The 25924-nt window shown below is 42.1% G+C and overlaps 1 long non-coding RNA gene across 1 annotated transcript; it reads left to right on the top strand.

Annotated features, from left to right (window-relative positions):
• The first annotated feature begins 4145 nt into the window (after positions 1–4145).
• Positions 4146–15213, top strand: LOC150041010 (uncharacterized). Its single transcript, XR_016533765.1, has 4 exons — positions 4146–4258; positions 8168–8229; positions 12840–13646; positions 15106–15213. It is a non-coding gene; the product is annotated as an uncharacterized LOC150041010 (long non-coding RNA).
• The last annotated feature ends 10711 nt before the right edge of the window (positions 15214–25924 follow it).

Consider the following 25924-nt stretch of genomic DNA (forward strand, 5'->3'; position numbering starts at 1 on the left):
TCCACCTGACTCCAGAAATACCAAAAGTGCACATCCACAACTGGATCTTGCTACCAGCTAGGGAAACAATAACAATTTCACTATTGAGCTGAGAACCATGCTATGCACAGATAGCCAAGGAGAACCACTAGCCCAAAACCATTTAAAGACCGCCACCTAATAACCATCAACAGACAGAACTAATAGCAAGCCCTGAAGCCCCATGCGGAAATCACAAAGACAAATCATGAAATTTATAAATAATCAAGGTCCCATGCAAACCCCAAAAGGAACCAAGAGTGAAAAGATATTTACCAACAATACATGAGACAAATGCTTAATATCCTATATTTACAGGGAACATAAGAAACAAATTCCTCCCAAACCCAACAAACCAATCGCTAACAGGGCTAACAGGGAACTAAAGAAAGACTTATCAGAGGAAGAGGTTAAAATGGCAAATAAACATATGAGAAAATGCTCATTATCCATGGTCATAAAGGAAACTCAAATAAAAACAACCCTAAGATACCATCTTACCCCAATCAGAATGGCCAATATTCTGAACTCAGACAAAAAATGCTGGTGGGGATGTGGAGAAAGAGGAACCCTACTGAAATGCTGATGGGAATGTAAACTAGTACAACTTCTCTGGAAGACAGTTTGGAGATTCCTGAAAAACTGAAAATAGACCTTCCCTATGGCCCAGTCATAACCACTCCTGGGCATCTATCCTGAACATCATAACTCAGGATATGATAAGGACACCTGCTCAGCCAGGTTCATCACTGTGCTATTCACAATAGCCAAGTGGTGGAAACAACCCAGATGCTCTGTTACAGATGAATGGATACAAAAATGCGGTACAATGGAATTCTACATAGCCAATCAGACAAGATAAAATTATGGCATTCACTGGATGAAACTAGAGCAAATAACATTGAGTGAGATAAGCCAAGAACAAAGGAACAATAGGCACATGGTCTCCTTGATATGTGGATATTAGATCCAAACAATATGAGAGAGAGAGAGAGAGAGAGAGAGAGAGAGAGAGAGAGAGAGAGAGAGAGAGAGAGAGAGAGAGAGAGAGAGAGAAATTGAAAAGTGTGAAAAGTGAGCTTATTGGGTTTAGCCATATCAGTTTGAGAAGCAGGAGGCCAGGAGCATCAGCAATTCCATTATTGAGATTGTAGACTATGGAATATAAAGTAGACAAAGAGATGTGAATAAGGAAAACATTTAATGAATTGAGAGATGAGAACTGAACCAATGGTGTACATGTACATCTGGAATTGAAGATTGCACTTATAATAGTTGCACAAATGAAGTGGAAAGGAATGAAGTTGTAAAGATAGATATGTTTGAGCTATTTTTTTGTACCAGTCCTTGAGCTTGAATTTTTGTGTGTGTGTGCTAGGCTTGGGCACTGTCCCTGAGCTTTTTTAAAACATTATTTTATTTTTTACCTGTCCTGGGGTTTGACCTCAAGGCCTGGGCACTATCCTTGGGCTTCCTTGTGGCCAGCACTCTGCCACTTGAGCCATAGCACCACTTCTGGCTTTTTCTGGGTTTGTGGTACCAAGGAATCAAACCCAGGGCTTCAGATATGCTAGGCGAGCACTCTACCACTAGGCCACACTCTCTGCCCCTCCCTGAGTAGCTTTTTTTTTTAACTCAAAGATAGTGTTCTACCACTTGAGCAACAGCTCCATTTTTAGGTTTCTTGGTGATTAATTGTAAATAAGAATCTCATAGGCACTTTCTTGCCTGGGCTGGCTTTGTACCACAGTCTTCAGATCTCAGCCTCCTGAGTAGCTAGGATTACAGTCATGAATCACTGGTGCCAGATGAATTCATTATTTTTAAATTATATATGATGTCAAGATTAAAATACTACCTTAGAAACGTGCAACTGAGTTAGAGAAGAAGAAATGACCATTTGGGGGGAAGTCTAGGAACTTGGAAGTAATGTTATTTCTTGTGGAATAGATATGCTTGTAATCTTAAAATATTGTATGAGGAAAAAAGGATGGTATGGAGTGGGACAAGGGAAAGGAACTAGAAGGAATTTCGGAGACACAAATAGAATTCAAGTATTAAAGGTATTGATTGACTCATGTACATTTTATCAAAATAATCCCTTAGGTCATTTTTAAATTATTTTACCCATTTTCAGAGATATTAATTAACATATAAGGTGGAGAAATGGAAACAATATTGTATCTTGTTTCTTGGAAAAAGCTTCTCCAACACAATTTACCAGACTTGATTTCTGGTACTTGCATTATCACAATGTGTCCTTTGATATATCATGTCAACCTTCTTGACTTCAATTTCCACGTGTATGTTTTGTCTCGTGTTGATTGCATGTCTGCCACTAAATATATAATGCTCATTTGTTTCTAATTTGGAATTGGTTTCCTGGTTCTGAGAAATGAAGAATTCATATTGTTAATGTCATTTGAATGAACCAGAAAAAAGTATAATTTGGGTTTCACATTTTCGTTGGTTTTTCTTTAAAGCAGGTTATAAGAGAATCTTACATTCCTGGCTAGATGCATGAGGGTCCTTTATAAAAGTGCTCCATCACCATATTTAATCAACTATGGATGTAAATATTCAGTGTATACTGATTAATATTTTTCTTATAAAGATAAGGAAATACTATGCAAGTATTTTCCTTAACCAGATTCTGGAAGTTAAGTGGTGAGAGAGGAAGATACTATGAAATAACATAGAGACAACTGAGAAGTTACCTGTTCAAGTTGAAATTACCTAGATACTTGCCTATATTCAAAAAAAGAGTATCCTTTCCAAGGCATCCATGGCTCACGACTATAATCCTAGGTAAGAGGAGGCTGAGATCTGAGGATTGCAGTTTAAAGATAGCCAGGCAGGAAAGCCTGTGAGACTTTATTTTCAAATTAACGACCATAAAACCAAAAGTGTAGCTGTAGCTCAAATGGCAGGGTGCTATCCTTGAGCAAAATAAGCTCAGGGACAGCACTCAGGCCCTGAGTTCAAGCCCCAGGATTGCCCCCCCCCCACACACACACAGCTATTATACTCAGAAACTTCTAGCATTTGTACTGTGTACTTCCTTTACTGAGAGTGAAGATGAAGGCAGACTTGAGGACTTCACGACAGCCCAGAGTGTCATTGCATGTAGCCAGGTGGAGCCCATTGTTCATGCATGTACATGTACTTAGCTGAAAGACCCCCAACTTCCTACAGTGTGGTGGAGAGAAAAGAGGAAGGACAGGACAGAAAGGAAAGCCAAGTGGATGTGAGGGAGAGAAGCAAACAGTTATCATAATCCTTATTTCCATCCCATAAGAGAGACTTGTAACCATTATGGCCACACTGGACAGCTACCAATAGGTTCTTCTGACATTGTATCGTGCAAATTAACTGTTTTTTTCTTTTTTCAGAAATGTTCCTTGCATTGTTGGTCCTGTCTCCTGGAGTGTTGTCTAGGCAATGGACTTACAGGGAAGGTTTCATATGCTTTTTTTTTTAAAAATGGATTTAAAAGTGGATGGAAACTATCAAAACAGAAAAGTTAAAATTCATTTATTTTGAAAATAAAGGAGAAACAAATCAGAAGATAACGTGTATAATCAAATTATCATTTTGGGGATAAAGAGAGAATGCCACAAACATTTCTGTGGTGGTAACATAAAAAGAGGGTCCTTAGTTTGAAACCAATTTCTCAAAACTGAACAAGAATGGGGGGAGGGAGTTCTCAGAGAACTTCTGGAAGGTGTTAAAGGGAGAATGTTTTCCAAAAAGAAATTCCGGAACGTGATGGGGGATGGGTGTTCTATTGAGCTAGAACTTCCAGAAAGTACTGGGTGGGAAAGGGTGAATCTCTCTCATTGGAAACTTCTGGAAGGGGCTCCAGGCTTTTAAGCCTACTGCTGGTTGGACAGAACTTCTGGGAGGATGTTCCCTCTGAGGGAAGTTGCAGAAAGCATAGAGTCCACCACAGCATAGTGCTTAGAGGAAGGTTCTGATTGGAGAAAACTTCCAGAAGGTGTAGAGGGGAGTGTACCCTTGGAGGAAACTTCCAGTAGGCAGGAAGTGGGGGGAAGGGATGGGTCCCTTCAAGGGAATTTTCATAAAGGGTGGAGCCCACCACGTCATAGTGCTCAGAAGCAGGGTCTGGTTGGAGAGAACTTCTTGTGGTAGTCGGAGGAGGGGAGGTCCCCTCGAAGGGAGCTTCCTGAAGGCGTTACGGGGTGAAAGGTGAATCCTCCTGTGAGGAAACTTCTGGAAGGTGCGGAGTTCGCCACAACCCTAGTAGTCACAGGCAAGGTCTGTTTGAGAGCACTTCTAGAAGGGGGGCAGCGGTGAGGGTAATGTCCCCTCAAAGGGACCTTCCAGAAAATCTTGGCGTTGTTCCCTCGGAAGGAACGTCTAGAAATTGCAGGGGAGGTGGTCCCCACAGAGGGAAATTTCTAGAAGGTGCCAACTCTGCCACATTGTAGTGATAGTGGAGAGAACTTAGGAAAGATGGTCGATGGTGGGTGAATAGTCAGAATTGCTCTTTCGAGAAACCTTCTGGAAGGTGTGTGGGGGTCGTATCGTCTGGATGGAACTTCCAGAAGGCAGGCAGTGGGGTGAGGGAGGTGTCCCTTCAGAGGGAACCTCGGGAAGAGCCAGAGCCCACTACGTCATAGTGCTCACAAGCAGGGTCTGGTTGAAGAGAACTTCCAGAAGGCATGGGAGGGAATGGTGTCCCACAGAGGAAACTAACAGAAGGTGGAAGGGTGGGGGAAGCTTTGGTCCCCTCAGAAGAAGCTAAAAGAAGGTGGGGGGAGTTCCCTGAGAGAACTGATGGAAGGTGGGCAGGGCAGGGCAGGGCAGGGTGGGTGTGGGGCTGAGCTATCAGAGGGAACTAAGGGAAGGTGGGCGGGGCGGGGGCGTGTCTCCTCAGAGGGAGCTAAGGGAAGGTGGGCGGGGCGTGTCTCCTCAGAGGGAGCTAAGAAAAGGTGGGCGGGGCGTGTCTCCTCAGAGGGAGCTAAGGGAAGGTGGGCGGGGGGGGGGGTGTGTCTCCTCAGAGGGAGCTAAGGGAAGGTGGGCGGGGCCGGGTGTCTCCTCAGAGGGAGCTAAGAAAAGGTGGGCGGGGCGTGTCTCCTCAGAGGGAGCTAAGGGAAGGTGGGCGGGGCGTGTCTCCTCAGAGAGAGCTAAGGGAAGGTGGGTGGGGCGGGGGGGGTGTCTCCTCACAGGGAGGTAAGGGAAGGTGGGCGGGGCGGGGTGTGTCTCCTCAGAGGGAGCTAAGGGAAAGTGGGCGGGGCGGGGTGTGTCTCCTCAGAGGGAGCTAAGGGAAAGTGGGCGGGGCGGGGTGTGTCTCCTCAGAGGGAACTAAGGGAAGGTGGGCGGGGCCTATGTCTCTAGAGGAAGCTAACAGAAGATGGGCGGGGCAGAGTGCATCTCCTCAAAGGGAGCTAATGGGAGGTGGGCGGGGCAGAGTGTGTCTCCAAGGGAACTAATGGAAGGTGGGAGGGGTGGGGTGTGTCTTCTCAGAGGGAACTAAGGGAAGGTGGTCGGGGCGGGGTGTGTCTCCTCAGACTGAACTAATGGAAGGTGGGCGGGGCCCGTGTCTCAGAGGAAGCTTACAGAAGATGGGCGGGGCAGAGTGTGTCTCCTCACAGGGAGCTTCTGTAAGGTGGGTGGGGCAGGGGATGTGTCCCCAAAGAGAAAACTAACATAAGGTGGGCAGGGGGAGGGTGTCTCCCCTCAGAGCAAACTAACAGGTGGGCGGTGCCTGGGTGTGTCTCCTCAGAGAAAGCTAACAGGTGGGCGGGGTAGGGTGTGTCTCCTCAGAGGGAGCTAAGGTAAGGTGGGTGGGGCTGGGCTGTGTCCCCTCAGAGGGAACTAAGAGAAGGTAGGCGGGGCAGGGTGTGTCTCAGAGGGAACTAAGGGAAGGTGTGCAGGGGCAGGGACGTGACGCCTCAGCGGGAACTTCTGGAAAGGAGAGCTAATGGAAAGTGGACAGGGTAGAGGGGGCTGTGTCCCCTCAAAGGAAACTTAATAGGAGGGTGGGTGGAGTGGGGGACTATCCACTCAGAGGGAACTAACCGAAGGTGGGTGGGATGGGGAAGGCACTGTTCCCCTCAGATAAAGCTAAGGGAAGGTGGGGGGGGGGAGGTTTTTCCCTCACAGGAAACTAATGGAAGGTGAGCAGGGCAAGGTGGGGATGGGAGTGTATTGCAACTAATGGAAGGTGGGTAGAGTGGGGGAGGGTGTCCCCTCAGAGGGAACTAAAGGAAGGTGGGCAAGGCATGGTAGAGATGTGTCTCCTGAGGAGAATCTTTCCGAAGGTGAGCAGAGTGGGAAAAGAGGTTGGTCCCTTGGAAGGAAACTACAAGAAGTTCCCTTTAAAGGGACATTTCCTTCACCTGCCTTCCTGAAGTTTGCTCCAACCAACCAGACTCTGCTTCACCATCAACAAACTAAGGGACAGCCCCCAAGCCCTGAGTTCAACCCTCAGGACACACACACACAAACACACACACACAAGCGAGCCAGGGGAAATACAATAGATTTTCTCAATTCTCTCTTTCTCTCTCTTTCTCTCTCTCTCTCTCTCTCTCTCTCTCTCTCTCTCTCTCTCTCTCTCTCTCTCTCTCTCTCTCTCTCTCTCCCTCCCTCCCTCCCTCCCTCCCTCCCTCCCTCCCCCTCTCTCCCTCCCTCTCTCCCTCTCTCTCTCTCTCTCTCTCTCTCTCTCTCTCTCTCTCTCTCTCTCTCTCTCTCTCTCTCTCTCTCTCTCTTCCTTTCTTTCTTCCTTTTGTGGGTCACAGGGCTTGAACTCAGCCTGGACACTATCCCTGAGCACTTCAACTCAAGGCTACCGCCCTACTCACAAGCCACAGCACTGATTCCTGTTTTCTAGAGGTTAATTGGAGATAAGTCTCATGGACTTTTGTGCCAGGGCTGGCTTTGAACCTTGATCCGCAGATCTCAGCCTCCTCAGTAGCTAGGATTACAGGACTGAGCCACCATGATCAGCTTCAATTCTTTTAATTGAAGCAAAATGATAAGGTTATTCATATTTTATTTCTTACTTTTTCAAATATATCTTTCGTTAAAAATCAGTTAAATGTACACTTGATGACTACTGATATAACAACTGTTAATATTTTCTGTTTGTTTCATTTACATCAAATTTTACAAATCATTCCATATTACATCACCAACATCATCACCTCTCAACTCTTCATTCGCACAGTTCTGAAAAAAAATGAGTCAAGATTAAGACAACACAATCCATGGTACCCTGGTACACACACACACACACACACACACACACACACACACACACACACACACACACAATGTGTGTGCCAATAAAAAATTTTTTCTGGTGGCTCTCACCTAATCCTAGAATCCTAGATACCCAGACTGTGATCTGAGGATCATGGTTCAAAGCCAGCCTGGCAGGAAATTCCATGAGACTCATCTCCAGTGAACCACCAGAAAACTGCAAGTAACATTGTGGCTCAAAGTGGTGGTGCATGTGCCTTGAGCAAAAGAGCTCAAGGACAGTACCCAAGCCCCACAACCAGCAACCATAAACCATAAAAAGCAGTAGTATGCCTGTGGACATGCTTCTGAATTCCATTCCTTTTTCCCTCTGTCTTTCCATCCCTCCCGCCTTCCCTCCCTCCCTCCGTCCTTCCCTCCCTTTCTCCTTCCTTCCCTCCTTCCCACCTTCCTTTCCTCCTTCCTTCCCTCCCTCCTTCTTACCCTTCCTTCCTTTTTTCTTTTTCTCTTTCCTTCTTTCTTTTTTTGATACTGAGATTTGAACTAAGGACTTTAACTTGCTTGCTCATGGGTAGCAGTATACCACTTGAGCCATGCCCACAGGCATTTTTATGGTTAACTGGAGACGGAATCTCGCAGACTTTTCTGCCTTAAGAGGCTTCAAAACTCAGTCTTCCAGCTGTCAGTCTCCTCAGTAGCTAGGATTTTAGATATGAGCCACAAGTGCTTTTCCCAGTTTCTTTTTCTGTAATATTGGTGCTACTATTCTAGGCCCTTTAAATAACTACATGAAGTTTTCAAAAAATATGTGAATTATCAAAAAATCACTTGCTGTATTATTGATTTGAAATATACCCAAATTGTGGACTAATTTTTCTACATGATATGTGAAGGACTCACCCTCACCTCCTAACCATAGGTGCATCAGGAAGTTCCTGTCTCTGAGTAAAGCATTCTCTTTCAGAGGTTCAATATCTCCAGGTAAGACATTCCAGAACGAACGGGTCCCCACTTCCCCCAGTTTTGAGAAGAAACATTTCTGTTATCAATATGCCACCTGCCCCCTTGTGTCAGCACCTGCTTCCTTGAGTCATATACTATTTACTCCTGGCTTGATATAACCTCAGCCCCAGCTTCACCTCTTCATACAACCTCCAGTCCCATGGGAAGGTTGTGCCCCTTATTGGTCCTCACCTGTTGAGACTGAATCTGGCCTGCTTTTTCTCCTCCATCTTCCGTATATATGGTGCCAAGATCATATGTAGAAATTAGTGGGAGAAGTTAGTGTCCAGAGTCAATGGACCTCCCCCCACTTCCATCAGGGACTGGTCCACCTCCTGGCTACCTCTCCCCAATCTTCAGTCTTGGCCTCTCCTTTGAGATCTCTCTCTGCCAAGAGCACAGAGCCAACCATGTTTACTGTTTGATGCTAAACAGCCACCGGTCCCAAAGTGAAACTCTGTGAGTTCTCATGGCCTTTGCCTACATAAGCAGTGATGCCTCATGGATGGCTACCCAGCATGGCTTGAGGTATTATTGGTTATCTGCATAAATTCTAGAGTTGACCCTTCTCCTCTCCTAATCTCTTACCCTCACTTGATCCCCAGGCAGGAGGCCCTTTGTATTTTAACCAATCACATACACATACCCTCAAGCCTTCAGGACAAGTAATGGCTTCAGATCTGTGGTAGAGAAACCCCAACATGGATTCAGGGACTTCGGGAGTCCCCCACCTTCTAATCTCTCTCAAGGACCCCCTGACCTTCATAATCCAAAGCTAGTACCCTCTCTGTCTTACTACCCAATAAGGGCTAAAGCCCATTATCTTCTGCCTTCTCTTCATCTCTCTTATAACCTCCATTCACTCACCTTACCACACCCCAATTCAGGAGCTAAAAATCTTAATGGATCCTATCACCTGGTTCAGGACCTCCATAAAGTCAATCAAGCAGTAAACCCTACCTTCCCAATAACACAATATTTCACATTCCTCTCCCACATACCCTCTAATTCACTGTTCTTCTCTGACTTTGACCTAAAAGATGGCTTCTTTACCATACACCCCACTTCAGGGTCACTCTTTGCCTTTACCTGGGAGGACCCAGATATCCTATAGGCCCAACAGTTAAGGATTTTGGCAAAGCATTACAAGACTTTAGCCTCCCTAGACCTATCTCCCAGCTTGCTTCTCCAGTATGTAGATGACTTCCTCCTCTGCAGCCTCTCAGCTGATCTAAACCTCAAACATTGAGCTCTCCTTAACTCCCTCAATGCCTGGGGATATAGGGCCTCTAAAGACAGGACTCAGGTATGCCAAAAGCTAGTCAACTACCAGGGACTTAACTATTTTACAACAGGGTCAAACAATACCTTTCCATAGAATCCATGAATTCCTAAATTATCCTCTGCTTTAATCCAAGTGAGAACTCTTGGCCCTCAGTGGCCTCTTTAACTTCTGCATCTGGATTCCCAATTTCTCCCTCATAGCAAACTCTCTATGCACAGCTACCAAGTGGATCCCTTGACAAACTCTGTCTCCTCGTCACTCTCTTCCCCAATACATCAGCCTAAACACTCCCTGTCTAACCCTATCCCTCCCTGACATCAACAAACCCTTTTTGTTCTTCTTACATACAAAAAGAAGATAGGCATTATCTATTCCTTGCCAAAAAGGAGGAGTAACCTTTTACCCGCGAGTGTACCTATTCAAACAACTAGACATGGTGACACAGGATGATGCTCCTGTCTCCAGACCCTGGCAGCCATTTCACTTATGGTCCCAGAGGCCCATAAAATCTCCCTCCATAGCCATCTCCACATCCTCACATCCCACTCTCTCAAGTATCTTGTAAGTCACTAGGCCTTCCTTTCCTTGCCTCCCTCCGGAGTCCAGGGACCCTATGCATACCTTCTTTTTTTTAATTAAAAGACGTTATTAACACTGAGTTTTACATCATATTTCAAATGTCATGTTTAACAAACTAGTATTCAAGAAAGGAATCTGTATTGATCCTACCCTATCTTTTTTTCATATATTTTTATAAGGGTTGCATTATATTCACCAGATAGAACGTGCATTACTTCACATACATTGATACCCTTTCTCATGTCTTGGTCCCCATTTCCCTCCTCCACCCCCAGCCCTCATCTTCTTTTCCTCCCTTCCCAATCGGACTTCAAATAACCAAATACGCATATATACAGTATATCAGATAACCAAGGAACAGCAAAAAAAGATGAGAGATAACATAGTACATTAAGGACAACAATCACTCATTATATGGCTTTTGTTTCTATATCCTGGAGGTCCTTTCATTTAGTGTCATTCTATATGGCCTTATGTATCTACTACCCTATCTTTTTTCCATATATTTTATTGTAATTAATAGAAAGGTTACATTATATTCACCAGATAGAGGGTGCATTACTTCATATACATTGATACCCTTTCTCATGTCTTGGTCCCCATTTCCTTCCCCCACCACCCCTCATCTTGTTTCCCCCCCTTCCCTATCCGATTTCAAATAACCAAATATATATATATATATATATGCAGTATATCAGATAACAAGGTGAAATACTGTAACAATATGAGATAACCAAGGGACAGCAAAAGAGATGAGAGATAACATAGTACATTAAGGACAACAATCACTCGTTATATGGCTTCTATCCTATCTATTGAACAGTCCCTCCCTCCGTGCCACCCTTGTTCCCATCCCAGCCCCAGATGGTAACTCTAATACATTCTTGCTCCAAAACCTTAGACATTAGACCTCTCCCTAAACCCCTTCTCTCACATTTTGAATCTGCCCATCTGTGGGGTCCTTGACTGGTTTATTAATGGAAGCTCTCTTAAAAATCAGCCCATACAGCAGGATATACTATTATTCAGGGTGACTTAGATAGATCAGACCACGCTATTTACATAGAAGTAAAGTGTCCACCACCCCACACCAACTCACAACAGGCAGACCTAGTCTCCTTAACACATGCCCTCCATCACACCGCTAACCAACAGGTTAAGATTTATACCAATTCCAATTATGCATGTAACATTATTCACTCTAACATCCTAATTTTGAGAGAGGGGATTCTTAATCCAAAAAGGGTCTCCTATAATTAATGCCACCTTTATCCAGAAACTCCTAAATTCAGCACTGATCCCAAAGCAGGCAGCTGAGGGAATCAGGAGGGAAAAGCTATATCTCCCTTAATAAACTTTCAGACTCCCTAGCCCATGAAATTTCTACAAACCCCCACCTCTTACTGAGGCCCCAACTAAACTGTTTCTTCTTGATACCCAACATCCTATTACCTGCCCCCAAAATCTTACCTACATCATCTTTTCCATCCCTCTCATCAAGGCTTTCTCTGAATTCTGCAGACCACTTAGTCTTTAACTCCCCATAACAGACAATATCTAGAAAAATTGACGGCCTCTTTGAACTTCCGCCGAAAAAAATCCCAACTCAAACCTCCACCCACACCAGTTCCCCACACAGCAGATGAGGTGATCATAACTGGCCATGGATTGGCAGGAGGACTTTACCCACCATTAGATGATAAAGTTAACTCCTTCTAATTGTTGACACATTCTCAAGACGAGAAGAGGCATTTCCTACCAATAAGAGGGCCTCCACCATAACTCCACTAATTCTTACGGAACTACTTCCACACTTTGACCTACCCACTTCCTTACAATCTGACAATGGGCCTGAATTTATTTCTGCCATAATCCAACAGATAGCCTCCTCTCTACATATCCCCTGGAAGTTTCATATCACCTACCATCCACAGTCATCTGGAAAGGTGGGGAGAACAAACAAAACCCTTAAGAAAATCTTAACCAAAGTAACTCTAGAACATAAATGAGATTGGATTAAACTTCTACCCTTAGCATTACTTCGGGGCACTCCTTTAGATTCATGCCCTTCTACATAAAATGTCAAATAAGTACCTTTGAACTTATGTATGGTAACCCCCTTCTAGCTCTCAGCTCTTCCTCAGGGCCCTTCACCCCTCCTACCATTCCTGTCTAGTGATATCCTTTCCTTTTTTTGCTCTGAATTCTGGAAATACACAGATTCCTGACATATCCTCTTTCTCCAAATCATAGATCTTGTGTATATCTCTCAACATTCCTCTATTCCTTCCTTTTTTGTCAGTCGTGGTGCATGAACTCAGGGCCTGGACACCTTCCTTGAACTTTCTCAAGGCTAGTGTTCTACCACTTGAGCCACAGCACCACTTCTGGCTTTTGCTATGTATGTGGTACGAAGGAACTGAACCCAGGGCTTCATGCATTCTAGGTAAGCACTCTACCACTGGGCTATGCTCCTAGCCCATCCATCTATTCCTAATACCCATCCTTCTCCTCATAACCTAAATTGAAAGAGCCTCATAAAGTTATTGTTCTTACTCCTACTGCTGCCAAACTGCAGGATATCACACCATGGATCCACTTCAAAAAAAAATCACCCCCCCCCAGTACACCTCCACAATTCTGGTACTCACACAATTCAAGCTTACTATACTTCCTCCAGTTCTGGAAGATGACACAATAACTGATCCCACATTACCTCTTCCAGGTCCTACAGATGAACCTGACACTGCTCGACTTCGAAGAATTCCTCAAGGACTTCTTGGAGAACACCTGGCTAGTGCCCAGACCTCTTAATACCTTGGATGACCTCATTGAGGCCATATCTCAACTCTGGCTACAGGGAACCTTTATAACATTTTCCCCTGAACAAATTAGCTTTTACACTTTGGTTCTTTACCTCTACATTTCTGACAGATGCTCTGTCATCCCCTGTTCCTTATCCCAACTATTCTCCTTACCATTCTCCTTACAATTGGGCTAAGTTCAACAACTCCCATGGACTGGTCCTGTGGGAAACAGGCAACCCTCGCCCTTCTCCTGTAAATCTTCCTGATCACACTTCTCTTTCCTTGCTGCCTCCCTGTCCTTTCACTCCCCCCCCCCCAAAATCTCTGTCACCATGTCTCCTCTCTTGCTCCTCCTACTCTTTGGGTCTTATAGTCTTCTCGTAGCCAAATGCCAACAAGAACTGGTGTGGTCAGGTACTCTGGCCTGGGTATTTACCACCCTTAATCAAACCGAATGCCCTCCTCATGGATCCTGCTTCTTTTCTTTCCAACTTGATTTTTCTACTACATCTGGCACTAGGACAACTTCCCAGTCATGTGGTGTTCCATGGCAAAACAATCCAGTGCACCAACTACCACTACAAACCCACATGCCTCGAACCATACCGATGTGTGCCCCAAAACTCGCACAACTATGGAGGTCCATCCTGAGCATTTCTCAAATACTGGTCCATTGTAGACTTTGCTTCTCAGGAAGATGGGCAGATTCCCCAACATCAGGACAGGTAATCTCTTCCCTGAAAGAACAATCAGGGGAGGGGGAAGGGACAGAAGGAAGCATATTGTACACTCTATTTCCTTTGTAACAATCTGGAGAAAAAAGAGACTTTGGGATAGGCTGGTGGCTTTCCTCAGTTCTGTGTTGGCAAGACAAAATATTGCCCTGGTCTTTCAATGAGTCATTATCCCCCACCAACATCTCAATCCCTGTAACCAAGGCCAACCACCCAATGGTTTACCATTGGGACCCCCAACCAAAATTTCCTGACGTGGACCCCAGCCAGCCCTCCTCACTACCTGATCCTCCCCTGTTTCAGATCTTGGCCTTAGCAAACCCTAGCCATGAGTTCTGAAAACAATCCAACCCTGACCTATCCAAGGCTAGATAGCTATTATGTTGGGGTGGGACTCTCCCAGCTAATACTGTCTAATATTACTACAAGTGAGTTATGCACTTTAGGACCTCTGGTACAGACAACTGGTGAACCCCAATGCATGGGGACCCTTCCTAACTGTACTATCATAACCCCTAGGACTCCTAATCGTACCTACCTGTCCCAGTGGGGTCCATACCTATTACCCTGAGGGCTATTGTAAAATGGCATTCTTGACCCCTAACCTAGACATTCTCCCTGGCCGCAAGATCAACCATTATCTCACTCATTACCAAGGACAAAAAAGAAACTTTATCTTCTTACCTTTATTCCTAGGCAATGGCCCTAGCTGGCACTATAGCCATGGGCAGCACAGCCGTACACTTACAACACATCCAACACAGCCAATTGTCAGCCCAAATGAAAAGGGACCTTTCATTAATCCAACAAAACCTTGATATCCTACAAAATCAACTAGACTCACTAGCAGAAATGGTCCTCCAAAATAGGAGAGGATTCAACCTCATGACAGCAGAAAAGGGGAAATCTGTGCCTTCCTGGGGGAAGAAGGATGTTTTTATGTTAACCAACTGTGCACTGTTGCAGAAAACAGTTTGTGGAAAATATAAAAAGCCAGTATGGGACATCCCATTCCTACTCTTCTCAATTGGACCCAATTATCCTGAGCCGGCTAGCAGTATGACCCTGCCTTGTTTAATGTCTTTCTGATTTCCACTAGGAACACGCAAGAACATTCACATCTCAACAAGTGACTGAGGATACTTGGCTAACTAACACAAGTCTTTAACAAATCCAGTATCCAAGCATCGCCGCCCCTTATTAGCAGGAAGTAGTTTAAGAAAGACAATCATCAACCCTATTCCCAGCTACTCTCTCCTGGACTTTCCCCCCCCTAGTTCACCTAATAACCCCAGGTACATCAGGAAATACCTGCCTCTGGGTAAAGCATTTCATTCTGGAGGTTGAACATCCTGAGTGAGACATTCCAGGCCTAACCACACAGTATCTCCATCAGTTTTGAGAAAAATCATGTCCTGTTATTGATAAGCCACTGGCTCTTTTGTTTCAGGACCTGCTCCCGTTGATCACATACCACTCTTGGCTGGACCCAATGTAACAGCCCCTCTAATCCCATGGGAAGATTGTTACCTCTCTTTGTGCCTCAATAAATGTTGAGATGGAGTCCGGCTTGTTGTTTCTCTATTTTTCTAACAATATGTAACTCCATTTTCTTTCTTCTTTTTTGAAAAAATTAGAACTCTTATTTACTAAAAAATACCAAGTCTGTAAATTAAAAATTTCTGCACAGCAAATTGTCGTCAAAGGTTATTCTCAGATAATTTATACTTAAATCTTTAAGAAATACATGAATACATTATTTCAAAATCTTACAAGAATGGTAAAATGAGTTAATAAAAGAGCTAAAGAAATAATAGTTATTAACATATGACCTCAATCTCAATGAAAAACTCCAAGAAAATTAATAACTGAAAACTAAAAATATTAAATGGAAATCAAGCTCAACTTATTCCATGAATTTGTTGGTCTAATAATAAAGAAAATATAATTAAAACATTTTAAATTTAAATTTGATAAAATATAATACTAACAAACATAAGTAAGGAACTTCTCTTACATGAAAATGAAATCTTGTGGAATATATTAAATCATAAAAGTAGTTTGAGATAGTAAAGAACACATAATTTTGGATCTCTTTAACAGAGACGAATCAGTAAAAAAGATAAAAATAAATACCATTGCAAGCTTTGGAAGAATAAAAATAAAGTTCAATATTCAAAGTAACTGGTGATAGCCAACAAACCTGGAATTAAGAGGTCATAACAAATTTGCAGCAACATTGAGATGCAACAGAAAAATCAATTAGTCTCCTAAATGATAACAAAGGTAGTAACTCCACTTTCCTAGACTGATTTTAAGTTTGTTTTTTAAGCAAAAATCCCTTTTTTATTTTCATCTAGGGATTTGCTTTCTTGTTCAAGATAGTCTGGACTGTGACCTTCCTTCTTTATACATCTCAACTAATCAAGATTACAGGCACATACTACTATGGCTAGGTTTTTTTAAATTGTGGTAGAGTCTTATTTTTGCTTGATCTAGCCTCAAACCCTGTTCCTTCTAATCTCTGCCTCCTAAGTAGTTTGGATTATAGTTATGAGCCACTGTTCCTTGAGTGGTCTCTACCTCTTAAAGGTTCCACCATTTCATATAGTTCTACACAAGAGTTCAAGAATTCAGTACATGAACCTTTAAGAACTATAAACCACATGCACATTACAGTTTTCCACTCTTAGCCCCTAAATGTTATCGCAAATATCTATTATGTGTTATATGTAATGTAATATAAAATAGAAGCACTCCCTCTCCCATCCTCCCAAAACCTCAACTTGTCCCAAAAGAACAAGTACAGAATCTCATGTAGGAATTAAGGCAAATTTCTTCAAATGAAAAAGTTATCAGATCAGCTTCTAAGATGCATTGGTAGGACAGGGAAAGGAAGAAACGATGTTGTAAAAAGTAATAACCAGACAAAAGCAAGAACAAATCCCAGTATAAAAGATACTGAAATTAAATCTCCATTAAATCATAGGAGTCAAACTATATCCCAAGTATAGTGTATGGACAGGATAAGAATTCTGAATCTCCTGCTGTTTTCTTTTGCCATTGTATCATGTGGAAAGAAGCCAAAAGCAACCATGAAGCCCCTTCTATAATTTTTTAAAGAATTTCTTTTGACAGATAACCCATATCACTTTTAAATCAGTTTTCCATAAAGCTGTAAGGCCTGGCTGCAACTCAGCAAAATTTGCTGCAATGGTGACAGAGGGGGTCTTTACTCATATTTTAATAAGATTCCCACTTTCATCTTAAATTCCCCATAATACCGTGCTGAAAGCATTATAGGTTTGCTTCTCCAAACTCTTCTAATCTCTGCCTGTTCCCCATTCTCAAAGCAGTGTTCACATTTTTAGGTATAGTTATAGCAAGAACTTTAGTGCATGATACTTTTTTCTTTGTATTTGTCTGGTTTCTGTCATAATAACATACAAGGGGCTGGATACTTTACTTAAAAATGGATTTCTTTAGCTCACAATTTTAGAGGCTAGTAGTCCAAGATTGGGTGCTTTTATGTGTTCAGCTTCTAGAGTTCCCCCTAAACCATGTCATAAAATTATGAATGGTGTTACAGTGGGAGCATCTGTGAGAAAGAGAAATATGATGAGATAGGAAGCCAGAGACGTTCAGGAATGCAAATCTTTTTTTCATGTATTTTTATTGTAATTAATAGAAGGGTTACATTATATTCGCCAGATAGAAGGTGCATTAGTTCACATACATTGATACCCTTTCTCATGTCTTAGTCCCCATTTCCCTCCCCCCCCAAGCCCACCCCTCATCTTGTTTTCCCCCTTCCCTATCCAATTTCAAATAACCAAATACAAATATATCCAATATATCAGATAAAGTGAGGTACTGTAACAATACAAGATAATCAAGGGACAGCAAAAGAGATGAGAGATAACATAGTACATTAAGGACAACAATCACTCATTATATGGCTTTTGTTTCTATATCCTAGAGGTCCTTTCATGTAGCGTCATACTATATGGCCTTATATATCTAGGTTTTGCTCTATTGCAAATCTCTGATATGAGAGCCCAAGGTTTCTACTGATTGTGACAAATGAGGGAAACCATTGAGCCTATGTTCCTTTGAGTCTGGCTTACTTCACTTAATATGATTTTTTCTAAGTCTTTCCATTTCCTAACAAATGGGGCGATGTCATTCTTTCTGACAGAAGGGTAGAATTACATTGTGTACAAATACCACATCTTGTTGATCCACTCATCAACTGAGGGACATCTGGGTTGGTTCCATATCTTTGCTATGGTAAATAGTGCTGCAATGAACATCATTGTGCTAGTGGATTTAGTATGTTCTTGTTTCTGGACAATTGGGTAAATGCCAAGAAGTGGAATTGCTGGGTCATAGGGGAGCTCTATGTTTAGTCTTTTGAGGAACTGCCATACTGCTTTCCATAGTGGTTGAACGAGTTTGCACTCCCACCAACAGTGTAGTAGTGATCCGTCCTGGCCACATCCCCTCCAGCATCTGTTGTTATTAGTTTTCTTGATCCTGGCCATTCTAACTGGAGTGAGGTGGAATCTTAGAGTTGTTTTGATTTAGGAATGCAACTCTTTTATAACAGCCCATTTTCACATGAACTAGTTCACCTCAAAAGATCAGCAATAATCCTTATAGAGGATGATGCTTTCAATGACCTAATCACTTCCCACAAGGCTCTATCTCTTAAACGTCCTACCATCTTTTACTTATTTATTTTTTGGCCAGGACTGGGCTTGAGCTCAGAGCCTGAGCACTGTCCTTGGGCTTTCTTAAGGCTAGAGCCCTATCACTTGAGCCACAGCACCACTTCTGGCTTTTTCTACGTATGTGATACCAAGGAATGGATCCTGGGTCTTTGTGCATGCTAGGCAAGCACTCTACCACTAGACCAAACTCCTGGCCATGTTCCACCGTCTTATAACATTAACACAAACTTCCAGTATACAAACCCTGGAGGAACACATTCAAACTACAGCAGCATGCATAATGCTTCACGTGATGGTATCTCAAATCTCACAGGTATCACAAATCTCTTTTATATTTAAATGTCACAAATCTCTTACATTTTCTTCTTTTTGAATCTGAATACTTTCTTGCATTTTACTTTATGGTTTTGTTTCTTTTGATTTCTTTCATCTAGCTTTCTATGACATTTTCATCTGAGTTTTTAAAATTATTTTAAATCTATGACATAAACCCTCAGCCTAATTTTAATTATGTTCTAAAATCTAAGTGTCAGTGATTGTATATGGAGATTCCCTTCTTGCATACCTGTTTGTTAAACAGGTCATTTGAAATATGATGTAAAAATCAATGTTAATAAATTCTTTAATTAAAAAATATTTTAAATTTCGTTGTTGAACATTTTTTCCTTATTTCATTTAGTTGTCCCTCTGGGCTTTCTTATAGTTAACTGGGCATCTTTAGGTGGATTGTTCAGAATTCTTTGTTAATCATTTCATAGATCTCCATTTCTTGGGGTCTATTATTACAGCTTTGTTAATTTCATGTGTTGGTGTCATGGTTCCTTGATTCTTCATAATTCTGTAACCTTATATTGGTGTCTGTAAGGGAGTATCTTTTTCTGACCTTTACAGCTCCACTTCAGTAGTGACAGACTTTTACCAGTCAGTGTATCCTGAGGCTCTGAAGAACTCAGCTGCTATGTTCTTCCATGGTCACATGAAGCTTGCTGTTGGATTCTGTATTTGGACAGGAGTGTTATCTGTGCTTTGAGATACTACCTGGACTTTACAGTCAGTCTAGGATTCTGTCTGGGTTCTGTATTGGGGAAGAGCCACAGGCCATGTTTCTCCATCACTCTGGTCTGCTAGCTGGGCTGTAGCAAGGTGGCAGCCACAGTTTATATTCCATATCTGAAGGTTACATATTATATTTCCTGACTGGGCAGTGCTATTCCTTGGATTTCAATTTCTAAAGGGGCCCAGTGATCATATGAGGCCTTGAGGTGCTCTTAACAATCATGTGAGGCTGTAGGCTGGGTTCTGAGATCAGAGCCACAGGCTATGTCATGTCTTTATGTGAGGACATTGGTTTGGTTTCCCACCTAAGACTACTGACTTGGTTGCCTGTTCTGTAAGGATTGCTAAGTTGGGTAGGATCACAGACTGCTTTCTGCAGTTGAATTGGATTCAGTTGTACTGTAATTCACATATCCACAGGATTAGACCTTTCAAAAATCTCAACCCTTCACTGGGTACTGATAATGGCTAGTGCTTGTAATCTTAGCTAATAAAGACGTTGAGATCTGAAGATTATGGCTCAAATGCAATCTGGGCAGATAAATCCAAGAGACTCTTATCTCCAACCAACCATCAAAAAGCCACAAGTGGTTCAGCACCAACTCTGAGTGGAAAAAAAAACATGCAAGAATGCAAGGCCCTGAGTTCAATCCCCAATACAAGTATGCAAAATAATAAAACTCAACCTTTAAGGTACAAAGTTTATTTAGAAAGGAGCAAGTGATAGATAGATATACATATATAGTTATAGTTGTTTTTACTTTTTACTACTAGTTGAGTATATTTATTAATTTTCTGAAGATAAATGGGAACATATTTGAAATTTTTAAGAAACAGGCATATAACTAATTGTATTATTTTAATTTGCTATCAATTTTTACTCTGAGAACTTAGAAAAATATAGGAATTCATTCATGCCCATACATAAATATATCAATTTATAAATTTCAAAGCTTTCTCTACCTAGTATAAATTGTTCAGAAAGATAACTCTTCACTATATCACTCTAGAGGTATGAGTCAGTAATGAATACAGATGAAATTCAGTACCCAGAATACATACCTGGTATAAGTCAAACTTTTTTTTGGTTGGTCATGGAGCTTGAACTCTGGGCCTGGGCACTGTCCCTGAGTTCTTCAGTTCAAAGCTAGAACTCTACCACTTGAACCACAGCACCACTTCTGGTTTTCTGGTGATTCATTGGAGATAACACCCCCCAAAAATATTGTTCACATGGTGAAGCACTAGCTTTGAGCACAAAAGCTCAGGGACAGCACCTAGGCCCAGAGTAAAAGCCCTAGAACCCGCATACACAAATATACCCACACAAATAATTTAAACTCAATATTTAATAAATGCTAATTTGTTTAGAATTCTATATGTTGGAATGTGATAGGATGCATGTACCCCTTCAGAGGCATGCTTTTTGGAAATTCTTATAACCGTTAAATAAAATAAATACTAATATTGAATATTGAAAGCTGGGTGTACGATAGTTTTGATAATCAATTGCTCATTTACATATTGTAGCATTTCTACTATTTGTACTTGATTTTTCATCTAGATTTTCTTGAGCAAAATTAGTGCTAGTTTTGTACCTAGGTTTTATGAGGTGAGTGCATGCATGTATGTGTACATGCTTACGTGTGTGTGTGTGTGTGTGTGTGTGTGTGTGTGTGTGTGGATGTTTGCGCACGTGCCAGTCCTGGGGCTGGAACTTAGTGCCTGGGCACACTCCCTGAGCTTCTGTGTTCAAGGCTAGTGCTCTACCTCAGCTCCATTTCTGGGTTTTGGGTGGGAAATTGGAGAAAAGAGTCTCATAGACTTTTTTTCCCTGAGCTGGCTTTAAACCATGATTCCCATGTCTCAGCATCCTAAGTAGATAGGATTATGGGTGTGAGCCACAGGTGCCTAAAAGTTTTATGTGATTTTAATGGAACATGGATAATTGTGGCCAGATGTTGACTATTGTGGTTCAAATTTAAAAGGTTTTCTTGTAGGAAAAAAAAAAGGATATGCTAATGGAATAAAAAGAGACTAAGAGGGCTGGGAGTTTGGCCTAGTGGTTAAAGGGCTTGCCTAGCATGCATGAAGACCCGGGTTCGATTCCTTGGTACCACATACATAGAAAAAAGCCAGAAGTGGTGCTGAGGCTCAAGTGGTAGAGCTCTAGCCTTGAGAAAGTCCAAGGACAGTGCTCAGGCCCTGAAAGCAAGCCCGGGACTGGCAAAAAAAAAAAAGAGACTAAGAGAACAAGATAGAAAACCCACAAACAAATCCACATATGTATACTCAATAAACTTTTAACAAAAGTGCCAAGTAACACAATAGTGAAAGAACAGTTATTTTCAAAAATGGTTCTGTGCCAGGCGCTGGTGGCTCACGCCTGTCATCCTAGATACTTAGGAGGCTGACATCTGAGGATCGAGATATCAAGCTAGCCCAGGCACTAAAATCCGAGAGACTCTTATCTCCAGTTAACCACCAGAAATCCAAAAGTGAACGTATAGTTCAAAGTGTTAGAGCACTAGCCTTGAGCAAAAAATTTCAGGGACAGTGCCCAGGCCTTGACTTCAAGCACTATGACTGACAAAACAAAAACAAACAAAAAAACCTGCTTCTGAGAAAAAGTGTATATAGAAGAATAAAATCACTAAGACATGAGAAAGGGTATCAATGTTTGTGAAGTAATACACCTACTATCTGATGAATACAATGTAACCCTTCTCTTACTTACAATAAAAATATATGAAAAAAGAATAGAATCATGCTTTCAAATAGCACCATTTATGAAAATCAGTTCAAACTTGGTTAATTGATTAAAGACCTAACTGAGAGTTGGGCACGGTGGTTCACGCCTGTAATCCAAGCTACTCAAGAGGCTGAGATCTGGGGATCATGGTTCAAAGCCAACCTGGGCACTAAAAAGTCCATGAGACTCTTATCTCCAATTAACCACCGGAAAACTGGAAGTGGCACAGTGGCTCAAGGGGTAGGGCTGTAGCCTTGAGCTGAAGAGCTCAGGGACAACACTGAGGCCCAGAGATAAGTCCCACGACCTACAAAAAGAAGACCTAATTGGTCAGTGGAATAACCAAGAAAGGAGTTATGAGACCCTGCTGTTTTTCTCTTTCTACTTCCTAGCCCATAATGAAAGTGGTTTCCTTAAACAAACATCACTAAGGCTACTGGATCGTGGAGTGGAACTTTTAGAACAACGAGCTAAATGTGCTTTTTCCTTCATATGTGTATTGTTCTTGGCATTTTGTTATAGGATCTCGAAGCTAATTGGTCTGAGCCAAAAGTTCTCAGATGTGAAACTAAAAGTTCAAGAAATCAGAGTAAAAATAAGATTTCATTAAACTAAAAAGCCCTCAGAGTAAAGGAAATAATGTCCCCTACCCCAGCCTGTACCTGCATGCTGAGCTATAAGATACTGTGTGAGATTGTCAGCCAAAAGGCTGCCGACACCATTCCTCTTCCAAATGTGGGGAGGAGTCTGGAAAGCAAGACTTCTCCTACTGAGTAACAGGGTATCAAAATTAGCCCAATTTGGACCTCAATCCTGGGACCACAAAGGTGAGGACTAGAAAGAAGCACAAGCTTCCATAGCTCACAAAGCTCTAAAAATGCTCTACCATCAGGCAGAGTTGTGCATGCTGATGCCACAGGATCAAATTTTGGCCTGCACCATGGTCAGCCTTTGAAAGAACCTGGGGCACTTCTTCAAAACTGAGAGATTTAGGCTGGGTGCCAGTAACTCACACCAGTAATCCTAGCTCCTCAGGAGGCTGAGATATGAGGACCATGGCTCAAAAACTGTCGTGGCACAAAGCATTCATGAGACTCTTAGCTCCAATTAACTGGAAGTGAGGAAGTGGCACTGTGGCTCAAGTGGTAGAAGGCTAGCTTTGAGCTAAAGAGCTCAGGGATAACTCCCTCCAGGCCGAGTTTAAGCCTCACGATCAGCCAAAAAAAAAAAAGCTGAGAAATTCCTATGGCTATGAAAATCTACTTCAATCCAGATCAACATGAACCTTTGCAGCCAAGAAATTGTCTTTATTGGTCCTTTCCCAACCTTAGTCCGTTTAGCCAAATCCAGCCCAGTGATCTAGAACTACCCTGGAAGCAGGCAAAGAGCTTGATACCTTGCGAGATGGACTCATACTTGGGCTTGCATTATCACTATGCTGTAAGCTTGTATGTATCCCCAAGACTTGCAGTTGTGTGATTCAGTTGTAACTCAGTGTGAGCAAAATGTAGATTACACTCACACGTTTTCTTTAGCACACAACTGGTGAAACTTAGCATTGGACAGATCCTAACAGCCTTACTCTAATCCATGCCCATGGATGAACCTCTGAAAGCGCTGTCCGTCTGGCAAAACCATATGGCTATGTGTAATCAGACTTCTGTGCATACAAGCACCACTTTGGGCTAGTTGCATCAGCCTCGAACTGTAGATACTCCTAAGCAGTAGGCAACCCACAGTAGTGTGGGCCTTGATCCACTAAGTATTTCATTACCCTTAGTAATGCTGTGGGCACAGAATAGGACCCAAGGATGTATAAGTCCAAAGGATGGCCTCAAATTGGTCTCACTGTGGTCATTTTCCCCGGGATTATGCATATTTCTGCAGTTCTGGTGACTGTAGACTATAGCCCCAAGGAAAGACTGATGTTCATGGACTACAGTTTTTACGTTCCCCCTTGAACCAATGCTAAGAAATCCATATACTGTAGGTTCGGGATATTTGTGGGTTTAGATTGCTTCCAGTAGTACTAAAAGAGCAGCAACATATCCACAGTTGACTTTAGCGCCATCTAGTGCTAGAGTAGAGAAAGTGACTACAGCACAAAGATATAGCAATAAAACTAGGAAGAATAAGTGCCTGATCGTTTGGTACTTAGGTAATGCCATACCCCAACAAACATCAAACTCTTTCAGAGGGAATGGCAACTTTCTTTAATAATCAAAATAAGATGCCAGAAACTGACCAAACAATAATATGAGTAAATACTCATGAAGAATTTAAAGTAATTATTTTAAGGGAAATCAATGCATTTATAATGAAATATGATTCTTTTTGTCAGTTGTGGAGCTTGAACTCTGGGCTTGGAGGCTGTCCCTGAGCTCTTCAGCTCAAGATTACCCATCTACCACGATGAGCCACAGCACCACTTCCTGAAACATGTTTTCGTAAGCGCCAGGATAAGCACGAAAGAATAGATATAATAGATAAATCCTTGTAAAGGAACAAACACATGCTGCTAGAGTAAATCATTTAAGCATAAAAGAACTGTATGTGAGAGGGAGAAAAGAAGCAACTTGAAAGCAAGTAACAAAAGAGATGAATTGGCTTAAATGGATTAAAAGTCTTGAAGATATTTAGTACCTAAATAGGCAAATAAAACGAACCCAACTATATATCACAAGATACTCACTGTATCCTAAAGACAAAGACAAAATGTGGGAAATAAATTACATAATACATGCAAACAGAATCCAAAAGAAAGCTGGAATAGCCATACTTATATTAGCCTGTATAGACTTTCAATTGAAAGAAAGAAGTAATGTGCAAGGACAAACAATTCTAAATATTCACCCAATGGCAGCTCATAAAAATATCAAAATAAAATATTAATAAAGCCAAAGAATGAGATACTCCAATATAATAGTTGGAGACTAGGGCCGGGAGTTTGGCCTAGTGGTTAAAGTGCTTGCCTAGCATGCATGAAGACCCGGGTTTGATTCCTCGGTACCACATATAGAAAAAAGCCGGAAGTGGTGCTGAGGCTCAAGTGGTAGAGCTCTAGCCTTGAGAAAGTCCAAGGACAGTGCTCAGGCCCTGAGCTCAAGCCCAGGACTGGCAAAAAAAAAATAGTTGGAGACTACTTACCATCCCACTTTCAACAATTGATAGATCATCTGAACAGAAAATCAATAAGGAAATGATTAAATTGCACCCTCAACTAAATAGATTTAATTCGAACAGGTGACGAGTACATCTCTCTCAGCACATGAGAAATTTTCCAGCATATATATGATACGCTACAAAACAGTCTAAACACTCTTTTGAAAATATTTTCCGAGGGAATTGGGGGGAAATGAAGGAAGGAGTGTCAGTGTCCAAAAGAAGAGAAATGTACTCATTACCTGATTGTGAAATGGTAGCCTATCTGCACAACCCCCTAATAGTAACAATAAAATGATTATTTTAAAAAGAATTATAAAAGCCTGGGAGCATGGCCTAGTGGTAGAATGCTTGCCTAGCATGTATAAAGCCCTGTGTTTGATTTCTGGGTATCACATACACAGAAAAAGACAGGAGTGGTTTTGTGGCACAAATGGTAGAGTGCTAGCCTTGAGAAAGCTCAAGGACAGTGTTCAGGCACTGAGCTCAAGCCAGGAATGGCGAAAAAAAACCCGAAGGATCTAAAATAAAAGTATAGCAAGGATCTTTTGTAAAGATACTGCAAT

Source organism: Megascapheus bottae, chromosome X (assembly GCF_031878675.1).
Source record: "Megascapheus bottae isolate mThoBot1 chromosome X, mThoBot2.hap1, whole genome shotgun sequence".
Lineage (NCBI taxonomy): Eukaryota > Metazoa > Chordata > Mammalia > Rodentia > Geomyidae > Megascapheus > Megascapheus bottae.